We start from the raw sequence: 12,218 nt of genomic DNA, 5'->3' as shown, positions 1-12,218 counted from the left end.
GGTTCCACTGCTAACTTCAGTAAAAAAGAAAAAGTAATAAAAATACATAGCTATTAATCCAATGAGGGATCGGCTAACAGTTGGTGGACAGACAGAATACTATATAAACAGCCCCCCTGCCCCGTTCCCACCTCAACATCCTTTGCTCAAATCCAACACAATGCCGCTGACAACCGAGCTGATGGACGGGTTCTCCATGGACGCGTAGGCAGGCGCCTACCAGATTCATGCCCTCCCAGGCCGCACCTCCTCATCGCCGACGACAAAGGAGATGACGCCGCTGGAAACCGAGTTGATGGACGGGTTCCCCATAGGGGCAAGCCCACATGTATTCGAGTGTACGCAACTGAATACCCATTATTCTTGTAATAATCCAATTGGCCCAGTCGGCCAACTCCTTGTACCCCGCGCTGGGCCGCTAGCCCAACAGCCTAATTGGCCCAGTCGGCCGACACCCCCCATCTCTTGTTCAGTCCTCTTCCTCTGTTCCTCATTTGGTCATTCGATTCCACTCATTTGCAACCCTAACGGACAACGGCGCCAGGCCGGCAGGCGGCAGCGGTGGCCGGTGGGGAGGTTGGACAGCGAGCCGGCGGCAATCGGCGAGGACGGAAGCAGAGGCACGGCACCGCGGTGGCGCCCTTGCCATAGGAGCACCACGCACGGCGCCCCGCGCGCGCAGCGCCACAACAGCCAGCAGACGGCCGGCGCCTGGCACCCAGCGGGGCGGGGCGGCGGCGGCAGACACGCAAGCAGCCGAGCAGGGATAGGACAGGGAGCAATCTGTAAAATTGGTGAGTATTTTTTATTGTCTATAAATTTGGAAAATTGGTAATTGGGATTGCATAGCAATTGGTTAAATTGGTCGATTTGTTATTGCAATTTGCCAATGCTTGTGAATTCATGACAATGTGAGTATGTCACAGCAGTCAGCAGTAGCATTGATACTTGTGTTGTATGATTTTAATTTTAGGTCTGAAACATGAAGAGGAAGAATAGTTTCACTACTGATTTGAGAGCTTTCTTGGCAAGAGCTACCGCAGAGAAGAGACAAGCTGAACCAGAGAGTGTTCTGTTGGAGGTATGCCCTAGAGGCAATCATACAGATGATGATATTCCATTTGTATCCATGATTTGAATATTGTGTTCATTGAATATCCATTAAAGGCTACTTGAATTGATTTGCAATTATGTGAATTGTATGTGAAACTCTTTACTTGTATGGTTATTCTAAAGTTGTCCCTAGTCGGAGTTCATGTGAGGACACACATGAATATTAGACTACCACATGTATTAGTTGATGACTATGTTTCACAAGTCATGGACATGGAGATGTTGAACTAATAATGTGGACACATGTGGAGACATGTGCTAGGACTGACCCAACACGAGAAGTAGTTCTCTCTTTAAACAACATATACGCTTTGTCCTTAGACCTGAGATTGTCGCATGTATTCTAGATGTGGATCGACCTACTTAGGGGCTATCAAACGCTGCGTCGTAACAGGGTAGTTATAAAGGTAGCTTTCGGGTTTGTCAAGAAGCATGCTATGAGACATGGTCAATCAAGATGGGATTTGCCCCTCTCTGATTGAGAGTGATATCTCTGGGCCCCTCGAGTGATCGGATCCGAAAATGCATGGCCATGCTACGTACGGTTAAGAGTTAACCTACAAAGGGATTCCGAATCACAGGATCGAGAAAGAGCGGTCGGCTTGAAGCTAGACCAAATATCGTGAGGCAAAGGGAATAGCATGTATATCATGTTGTGATGGTTCGTCTGATATGATCTTCGTGTGCGTATAGGAGTTGGCACGTCTTGCTAGAGGCCGCTACCGACTATTGGGCCGAGTAGGAGTACTCGGGCCATGTCTATACGTATCCGAACCCATAGGGTCACACACTTAAGGGGCTGGAAGCCCAATTCGGATCTGATCCGAGTTGGATTAGGTTTAGAAGTGCTAATGGGCCTCGGATCCAGAGGCCCATCAGGAACCTCTATAAATAGAGGGGTGGGGGTGCCCTAGGGTTTACACCTTTTGGCTAAACACACCTGCCGCGCCTCCCACGCCCTCGCCTGTTGCATCTCGCGGATCTAGCAGTCCGGCTTGCGACACTTCCTCCCTGCACGTGTGGATACCTTGGAGGTGTTGCGCCTGCAGCACTTGGACGAGCCATCGACGAGCCGCCGACGAGCCACGACGAGCCGACGACGAGCCGCGGCACCGGAGGCGATCTTGCTGCACGTGGACGAGCTGCTGAGGAGCTGCTGGACGTGATCGACTACGTACGACTACGTTGATCGACTACGTACGACTACGTGATCGTCTTCACTGCATCGACGCATATCTACATCTTCCGCACCAGTAGTGCGTCGAGTGGTAATCCCGTGATCCTTATACGGCAGTTCTTCCTGGTTATACGTGGTAGAAATTTTGATTTGCGCTAGTGTAGCCTACCTCGTATCCCTACATGTTCCTCAGTCTTGCAATGAAAGCCATATGCAGGTGGTGGTATTCCAAGGGCAGAGTGGTAGTGGACAGACCTTTGATAGTGGAACAAGCACGGTACCACCTGAACCAGTGAGAGCTACACAACGGCAGCCAGCAGAGCCCCCAATAACAGAAGTTGATGAATCAAAATTCAGTGATAAGACAATGATGACTATGACCCTAAGCATGATCCTGGACTGAGGGCTCCTATCTCAAGCTATCCTATCAATGACCAAGATTTAGTTAGAATGCAATGGGGCGATGTCAACCAAACATGATGAATTTTCCGCAACATATGTGCAGAGGTATGCGCCGCTTCCAACATAAGTGGTTTGCTGAATTCAAGTGGATTGAGTATAGCGTGCAAAAAGATGTTGCATATTGCTTTGTTTGCTATTTATTCAAAGATAGTTGTAAGTTTGCTGGTGGAGATATTTTTGTTGATGAAGGGTTTAGAAATTGGAATATGAAAAGGAGAATTCGTAGGCATGCTGGTGCTATTGATAGTGCTCATAGTGAAGCTGAAGAGAAATTTAGATTGTTCATGAGACCTAAGGCATCAAACATTGCACAGTTCAAGGCTAAGTATCTAGCTCGCTTGACATGGTCACTTAAGTGCATAAGATTTCTGTTGCGTCAAGGGTTGGCTTTTCATGGTCATGATGAAACAAAGGATTCACTCAACAAAGGGAATTTTCGGGAACTTTTAGCATGGCTGGCAGGAAACTTTGAAGAGGGTAATCTGGTGGTACTAGAGAATGCACCAAAAAACTGTCAGATGATAGACCACAAGATCCAGAAACAACTCATTGATGCTTGTGCTCATGAAACAACCAAATTTATCATAGACGAACTTGGTGATGAGTGTTTTGCAATTCTTGTTGATGAGTCAAGTGATGCATACCTACAGGAAAAATTGGCTCTTTATTTGCATTTTGTCAATAAAACAAGAGAAATAGCTGAGCGGTTTCTAGGTCTTGTCCAAGTTGAAGATATTACATCATTGCCTCTTAAAAAAGCAATTCAGTCCTTGCTTATCAAATATCAATTGCCCCTTCCAAGGTATGTGGTCAAGGGTACAATGGAGCTAGTAATATGAAGGGTCATGTTAATGGTTTGAAGAAACTAATTATGGATGAGTCCCCTTCTGCTTATTATGTCCATTGCTTTGCCCATCAACTTCAACTAACACTTGTAGCAGTTGCTAAGGAGAATACTTATTATGATTGGTTCTTTGAGCAACTTTCATATTTGTTGAATGTTCTAGGGATGTCTTGTAAAAAGATCCGCATGCTTCGCATTGCTCAAGCTGAATACATGATTGAAGCATTGAAATTGGGTGAAATTGAAACCGGGCAAGGATTGAATTAAGGGATGGGCTTAGAAAGGCCAAGTGATACACGATGGGGATCTCACTATAGAACTGTAATGCATGTTATGTTCTTATATCCTTCAATCAAAAAGGTTCTCTTTAGGATTGGGAATGAAAGTAAAGGGGCTGAGGCTAATGGAGCTCAAACTATGCCCACAGTATTTAAATCCTTTGAGTTTGTTTTCCTGCTACACTTGATGAATGAAATATTTGGATACACAAATAACTTGTGCAATGCTTTGCAAAAGAGGGAGCAAGATATCATAAATGCAATGGATCTTCTAGAGTTTACAAAGGTAGAACCGGATGTTTCGAGACAAGATTCTGGATGGTAAAAATTCCTTACCAAGGTCACTTCTTTTTGTGAGAAGCATAATGTTAAAGTTGTTGACATGAATGGGAAGTATATTCATCAAAATAGTTCTACAAGTGTGCCATTAATTATCACCGGTTTCATGCTGATATGTTTTTGGGTGTCATTGATAGGCAAGTTCAAGAGCTTAATAATAGGTTTGATGAGGTAAATGCAGAGCTACTTAGATGCGTGGCATCATTCAGTCCAGCCAATTCCTTTTCTGCTTTTAATGTTGAGAACTTGGTTAAGCTTGATGGGTTCTATCCACGTGACTTTGAATTTGAAAAAAATGAACCAACTTCATTTTTAGTTGCACCACTATATCAATAATGTCAGAAATGATGAAAACTTCAAAATTTGAGAAGTCTACCAGAGTTGTCTATGATGCTAGTTAAATAAGGAAAGGTTTCTCGGTATGAAATTATTTATAAACTTCTCAAATTGGTGCTTGTTCTCCCTATTGCAACTGCTAGTGTTGGGAGGATATTTTCTATAATGAATTTGATAAAGAATAAGAGAAGAAGCAAGATGGGGTAGAAATATTTGAATGGTTGCTTGATCACATTGATTGAAAGGAAATTTTTCATGCAAACTAAGGATAAGGATATCATCACTCATTTTCAAAATATTAAGGATCAGAAAGTTATCCTATAGCTTGTAAGTTGTAAGCTTTATTACCTTTTTGCTGTTTTATCCTCTATTTATTTTACATGTTGCTACTTTGATATGTTGATCATTAATAGCTGGATAATTTCAAATTGTGATCAATTTTATTAATTAATGATGCTGCCACTTAATTCTATATTATCAAACTATAATTTATGCTGTCAAATTTTTTTCTTACCATCTGGAATTTTAAATACCCAAGGTCGCGCCGGCCTCTGGTTCCCACCGACGCGCAGGCGGGCGCCTACCAGATCATGCCGTCGCCGGCCAAGACGACGGGAGGCGTCGAGACCCCGACGATTAACTTTGATACCGGGGAAGCCATAGATGCCGCGTATGATGAGGTGGGCGGCGGCGTCGCGACCATGCTGGAGCTGAATAGGGGTATAGGAGGGGGTAAAGGTAAAGCCATAACGGTGAGCGGCGCCAGCGGCGGTGTACTGGTCGCCGGCGACGACGACGAAGTCAGGCGGCACAACTTCGCCGATCCGGTGGGAGGCAGCGTCACGACCACGGTGGTGGACGTGGCTAGGATGAAGGCGGATGCCACCATTGCGGAAGCCACCTCCGCTGCTATGAAGGTCGCCAAGGAGGCAGCCGACGACGTCGTCGCCGGGTACAAGTTGCTCTGAGGCACAGGTACGCGCTGCTTCCTTCTCCTTAACCTCCACTGTTTCAGTAACCGATTGCATGTTCTAATTCTAGGAGATTCTTCAAGCATGTATTTGTTTCGCTGATTCATGTGCATTGTTTCAAGGAATTACACTGAATGAGAGCATGGATGGCCATGGAGTTCAGGGAAGGCGTTATGAAGATGAAGCATGCCAGGGCGACGGGGGATTGTGCTTTGGTCATTTCCTGTTGTGAAATACTCCGTATTTTACTGTGAGTGAATCCCGTGGAGCAGGCGGGACGAGAATAAATAAGTAAATGGTGAAAGTTGTAGGGAGCTCTACCAGCCTCCCGCCAGCTATAAATAGTGATCAGGCCATCAGGGCCTCAGAGGAGACCCTCTGGTTCACCTCAACTTAATGTACTTGCGTACTTCGTGCATATGAGAAATAAAGCTTTCCGCTTCTCTCTATCTCGTGTGTTCAATATTACGCTTAGTGTGCACATGCATACCCGATCGATGGAATGCTAAGAGATGAATGATCGAGCTCCAATCGATCCATTGTTCTTAAAGGGTTATAGGAGTGGTTAATAGGAGACAGGGACAAGGCTAAATTCTGGGAGTTGGCTTGGCTGCAGGGAAGGTACTGAAAAATATTGCGCCAGTGATGTACAAAATATCAAAAAGAAAGAATAGAACCGTCAAGGAAGCATTAGCAAACGATAGGTGGATATAACATGGCTATCATTTCGTCACCCACACACCTATCAAAATTCACTTTACTATGGGCTAAACCAAGGAATGCCAGACTCCATAACCTGGAATTTGACCAAGCACGGCGAGTACACAACTGCTTCGACATACACGGCACAGTTCCAATCTTCGATACCCTCCGACATGGAGCGCCTCATCTGGAGAACCTGGACACCGCCCAAGTGTAAATTTTTCTCGTGGCTGGCCTACCAAAATCAGCTATGGACAGCGGACCGATTGATAATTAGAGGATGGTCCAACCAAAAGATCTGCATGCTCTGTCACTTGCACGATGAAACACTGCTACATCTCCTTACGCAATGCCAATATACTATACAGAGTTTGGAACAAAATATTCGAGTGGAAGGCTGCACACATACCTGCTAGAGGGGATTGGTCCCGGTTCCAAACCGTTGGCCAATGGTGGGCGCAAATAGGATCGATGAGTGGAGCCCTACTAAAGGGATTACGATCTCTGATCATCCTAGTATCTTGGGAAGTTTGGAAGAAACGCAATGCTAGAGTTTTTCAACGCAAGTTTCAAAGTCTGCAACAAATACTCGACAAGATTAAGGAGGAGGCGAGATGTTGGATCTTGGCCGGCGCAAAACATCTAGGCTCTATCTACCAATTGGGATTGTGACCGTTTTTCACTTTTCTATCTTTCAAACGGCTGTACATTTTTCAGTTGTTCTTTTCTTCCTTTTTTTTGACTTAGACCTTGTAACTCTCTCCTTTATTAATTAATACAAGCCCGGCAATCTCTGCTGGACCTACAGTTTCAAAAAAAATAGGAGTGGTTAATAAAATCTTAACGGAGCCGCCACTGCCGGCGGTGTACTGGTCGCCGGCGGGGAGGCCGACGACGGAGTCGCGTGGTACAACTTCGCCGATGCGGAAGAGGGAGGCAGCGTCACGACCACGGTGGTGGACGTGGCTAGGATGAAGGCGGATGCGACCATGCATTGCGGAAGCCACCAACGCTGCTATGCAGGTCGCCAAGGAGGCCGACGACGTCGTCTCCGGGAACAAGTTGCTCTGAAGGTGCAGGTACGCGCTGCTTCCTTCTTCTTAACCTGGCTCCACTGTTTCAGTAACCGATATGCTATGCCTGATGATGCCTCGTGCAGCTTGTTTTCACTCATATGCTGTGCATGGATATACTAACAAGTTCAGAAGAATGTGTAGGCCTGATTTGCATGTTCTAGTTTTAGGAGAATCTTCAAGCATGCATGTATCTGTGTTTTGCTGATTCATATGCATTTTTTTTCAAGGAATTACACTGAGGAGAGCATGGAGTTCAGGGAAGGCGCTATGAAGATGAAGTATCTGTTGTGCTTGGGTCATTTGCTGTTGTGTGGAGTATTTTACTGTGAGTGGATCCCGTGGAGCACGCGGGACAAGAACAAATAAATGGTGAAAGTTGTAGGGAGCTCTACCAGCCTCCTGCCAGCTATAAACAGTGATCAGGGGGAGATCCTCTGGTTCACCTCTAGTTGGGTTCGTTTGGTTCTTCAGGAGCTCCTAAAATTCATATCACATTGAATGTTTAGATACTAGTTAGGAGTATTAAACATAGACTAATTACAAAACCAATTGCACAGATGAAGGCTAATTTGCGAGATGAATCTATTAAGCCTAATTAGTTCATAATTTTACAATGTGGTGCTACAGTAAACATGTGCTAATGATGGATTAATTAGGCTTAATAGATTCGTCTCAGGAATTAGCCTCCATCTGTGTAATTAGTTTTATAATTAGCTCATGTCTAGTCCTTCTAATTAGCCTCCGAATATTCGATGTGACATGAATTTTAGTCCAGACTGAAGATCCAAATATCCATTTGTGTACTTCGTGCATATGTGAAATAAAGCTTTCCACCTCTCTCTATCTCATGTGTACAGTATTATGCTCTGTGTGTGTATGCATGCACCGATCGATGGAATGATTTCTCAACACATTATCAGCACGGGTTCGGAGCTGAATGGTAAAAGATCAATGATCGATTTCCAATCGATCTATTGTTCTTCAATGTTAAGAATCACATGTTATGTACACACTAGCACACAGGGGGTCAGGGGGCAGATTCAAAGTCGGGGCAGGGAGCTTGGAGGGGCTCAAGATCTGGCTGGAGTATGAAGAGGAGGGAACTCGCGAATTGTGCCAGTATATGGGTCAGTTGCAGGAACAAGTACATCAGTTGGGCAGGCATCACCATTGGCATCTTTTAAAACGCACCGTCTCGTACTGTTTGCGGTTCTCCCTGGAATCAAGTATAGAAGTAGTAGTATGCGTTCAGTTACAGTCAATACAAAACAAGTCACAAGTGCATCATATATGAGCAGAGAACCTCAGTTTTTTCAAAACAGCTATCAGCTTTATATTGTTTCTCCTTTCGTTTAATAAACCGGAACAAGGGTTCCTTGGCTCGTCATGCTAGCTCTACATGTGAAGTTTCCTTGCTTGATAAATGTCTTCAAAAGGGAACTTACCTTTCCAACATCTAACTCTACGTGTAACCTGTCACCCGGATCCGGTGTAGGTAAAAAAACTGATTTGAAAGTAGCATAAGCGGAAATATTCAGAACAATACCTAACAACTGAAATGACAACATTTCCACGAGAAGAATGCTCTTGTGAGAGCAGCAGAGTTTTGTTTTCTGCAAGAAACTTCGGACTGAGAAGCCTGACTGGCAATGGGCACGGCCCAAGGAAAAAGAGTTGTTTGGGCCCAGATTCGGGGTTGGATAAATTTGCGCAGTAATTTATAGAAATCTTTCATGATTTGAAATTCAATAATTGGCATTTTTTAAAATTTGTACAGCCATGAGAAGAACTTGTTCATAAGGACCGTCAGTTTGCACAGCTCCTTCGTCAGGGCTGTAAACACAAAAGGCAGACTGCAACCGTTCGTACAATAATTTATTAGTGAATTGGGCAACAGTAATAAGGTTCCGTGAAAACAAACCTAATTGACTAGTAAAATTTTTCCTGCCTGCACAAATCATTCAATTGAACTAGGCAAGCCAATCAATCTTGGCGTTCCACAAATACTTTATAATTTCAACTCTCAACTGAGGAACTTCAACTGGTGACCAAATCTCTGGCTGCCTTCACCAAGTTTCCAATAGGATGCTTAATATCCAATGCACCTGGCCAAATGCAATGCAAAGGGCACCTGCTCTTGGTAAATTGTTGCACTAGACAAGCGAAATGTGATATTATATCTATTGGCTCAGTCTTACAACATAAGTGATACATATTAGTTCAATGTCCAGCCTGTTACAACCTATTTGGAAAACACAAAATTTGTTGTAATTCGAAATGGTTTGATTCCCTCAGAAAATGGGAAATACTACTTCATGCCAAGCGAAGCACCCAGCATGTCAAAGAACCATCAAGGATACTGACAAAATTTGTCGTAATTGGCAGATAAATTTTGTGTCTGCTATTTAAACATCTCCTGAAATTCAATTTGATCGCCATATGCCTGTCAAACTGAAAACACTAGATGTTGAACCCTTTCATCCAACTACAGAAATTCAAGTGGTCAAGAACCATCAAGGATCCACGTATCTTCCCATAACCTGGTTAACCTTCCCAAGTTAGCAGTAGCACCCTTAAAGTGTATAAAAGATAGCCCTCAAATCCCAAGATCGGTCTGATTCTTTTTCATAAACTGAAAGGACGGATTTTTAATTAGCATACAAGCATATTTTACCCCCACTAGTTTCTGTCATTCGTTAAAAATCAGTACTGAATAAATCCTTAATCAAGAAACTAAGATACTCCGTCCTTTCAGTTTATGATGCTGATGTTTCTTTACTGCCTGCACAAACAGTTTAACAGAACCCGCTGAATCTGATGCCTGCTGTTTCAATATTTCCTTAAATTCACTGCCATTTGACGGATGGATACCGGCAAACTATAAGCCCTAGCTGCTGAACAACTACTATCTAGTAATTCTTTCCAAATTAGCAGTAGCACTCTGCGCATGTCAAAGATAGTCCTAAAATTCTACAAATCTGCCCAAATTGGATAACCAGTTCTCTTCTTAGTCTACTGAAAGAATACATACATATTTTTTTCCCACTAGCTACTGTCATTCGTTAATGATAAGTACGTCTAAAGCATACCTTAGGCAAGAAATTAGGAAACTATTGGATTTCAACGCCTATACCAAATACCAGTGTATACCAATTAGCACCGATGTGGCAACCAAACTGCCTGAACAAACCGTTTAACTGAACCAGCTGAGCCTGATGCCTGCTGTTTCAGTATCTCCTTAAACTCACTGTTATCTGAGTATCTGACCCATGGATACTGACAAACTATAAACCCTAGCTGTTGAACAACTATTATGTAGCTACTAGTTCCATGTTAGCAGCAGCACCCAGCATGTCAAAGATAGGTGTAAAATTCGACAAATCTGCCCAAATTGGATAGTCAGTTCAGTCTTCTTAATCTGAAAGATTGAAAGGACAAGTTTTTACCGAGCATCCGTACATATTTTAACCCCCACTAGTTGCAGCCATTCGTTAATGACCAGTACTGGCTATAGAATTGCTTAATATAGGCATGAATTTAAAATGGAACATCACTATCATCAGTCAATCTTGCCTGCCTCCCTGCCTACACAAATCGTTTAACTGAAACAGCTGAACCCAAACATCTCCTTAAATTCACTGTCATCTAACCAACGGATACCGACCATCTATAAACTCTAGCTGCAGAACAACTATTATCTAATTACTCTTTCCACGTTAGCGGTAGCACCCTGAGCATGTCAAAGATATGCGTAACATTTAACAAATCTGCCCAAATTGGATAACCCAGTTCTTCTTCATAGTCTGAAAGGCTGAAAGGACAGGTTTTTACCGAGCATACATACATATTTTACCCCCACTAGTTGCTGCCACTCATGAACGATCAGTACTGAGTAAAGCAAACCTTAGATAGATAATAAAACTAGGGCACCATAGGATTTTGACACATACACTGATGTACGGGATCAACACTGATGCGGGCAGGGGCAGGAGCAACCGAACGCGTCCATGGTGAAGTGCACGTATAGGGCCACGGCCAGGGTCTCCAGGATGAACTCGACCATGACGACATCCTGGCACAGCCGCGTGTCCCACAGGATCGTCGCCGCCGAGGCCGACGCCATCCGGAGGAGGTTCCCCACGGCGATGACCCCCGGTGGCGCGGCCGCGGGCCGCGAGGTCGGTGTCGCCCGCGGCGACCAGGCGGCGGAAGCCCTCGATGGTGATCCTGTTGCCGATGACGTTGACGAGGTAGTAGAGGGAGACGTAGCGGACGATGTGGGTCCACGGCCGCGCCCGCTTCTTCGGCTCCATCCCCGCGCCGCCGCCCTTGATCACGTCGAGGGCGAGGTGCGGGGCCGGGATCGCTGTCGGCTTCACCGTCATTCTGGCGCAGGAGGTGGCGGCCACGGCGCGAGCGGGGGTGTGAGGAGGGAGGAGCAGACGGTGGAGGTGGAGGAGGACGGCGGGCGCTTGTGCTTGCGAGATGACGGTGCGGCCTGCGGCGGCTGGTGGAGTGGAGAGGAGCCAGCCAAGCAACCAGGCAGGGGCGGTGGTGTGTTCTACTGTACATGGGCTATTTGTATGCTAAACTAGGGCCATCAGGCCCAAGCGGCCTATTAGGCTCGTTGTGGAAATTTAGGATCATGTTTGTTGGAAAATAATTCAAATTCTTTTTTAAGTTCAATTTTTGTGGATGATGGATGACACGGTAACCTGTGTTAGAAAAATACTTTGAGAATTATTTATAATTATTTTGATATGCACTTTTGTAATTGAGTTAAAATCGTACCGGATGCTCCCAACATATGCACTTTTGTAATTGAGTTAAACCGGATGCACGTATATAGCTTGCGAGTACTCCGGGGAAGTATGCATACGACTATACGAGTCCGACAGGAACTGACCTACGAACGCCATG

Source organism: Setaria italica, chromosome VI (assembly GCF_000263155.2).
Source record: "Setaria italica strain Yugu1 chromosome VI, Setaria_italica_v2.0, whole genome shotgun sequence".
In the NCBI taxonomy this organism is placed as follows: domain Eukaryota; kingdom Viridiplantae; phylum Streptophyta; class Magnoliopsida; order Poales; family Poaceae; genus Setaria; species Setaria italica.
This window is presented reverse-complemented; position numbering follows the sequence as displayed.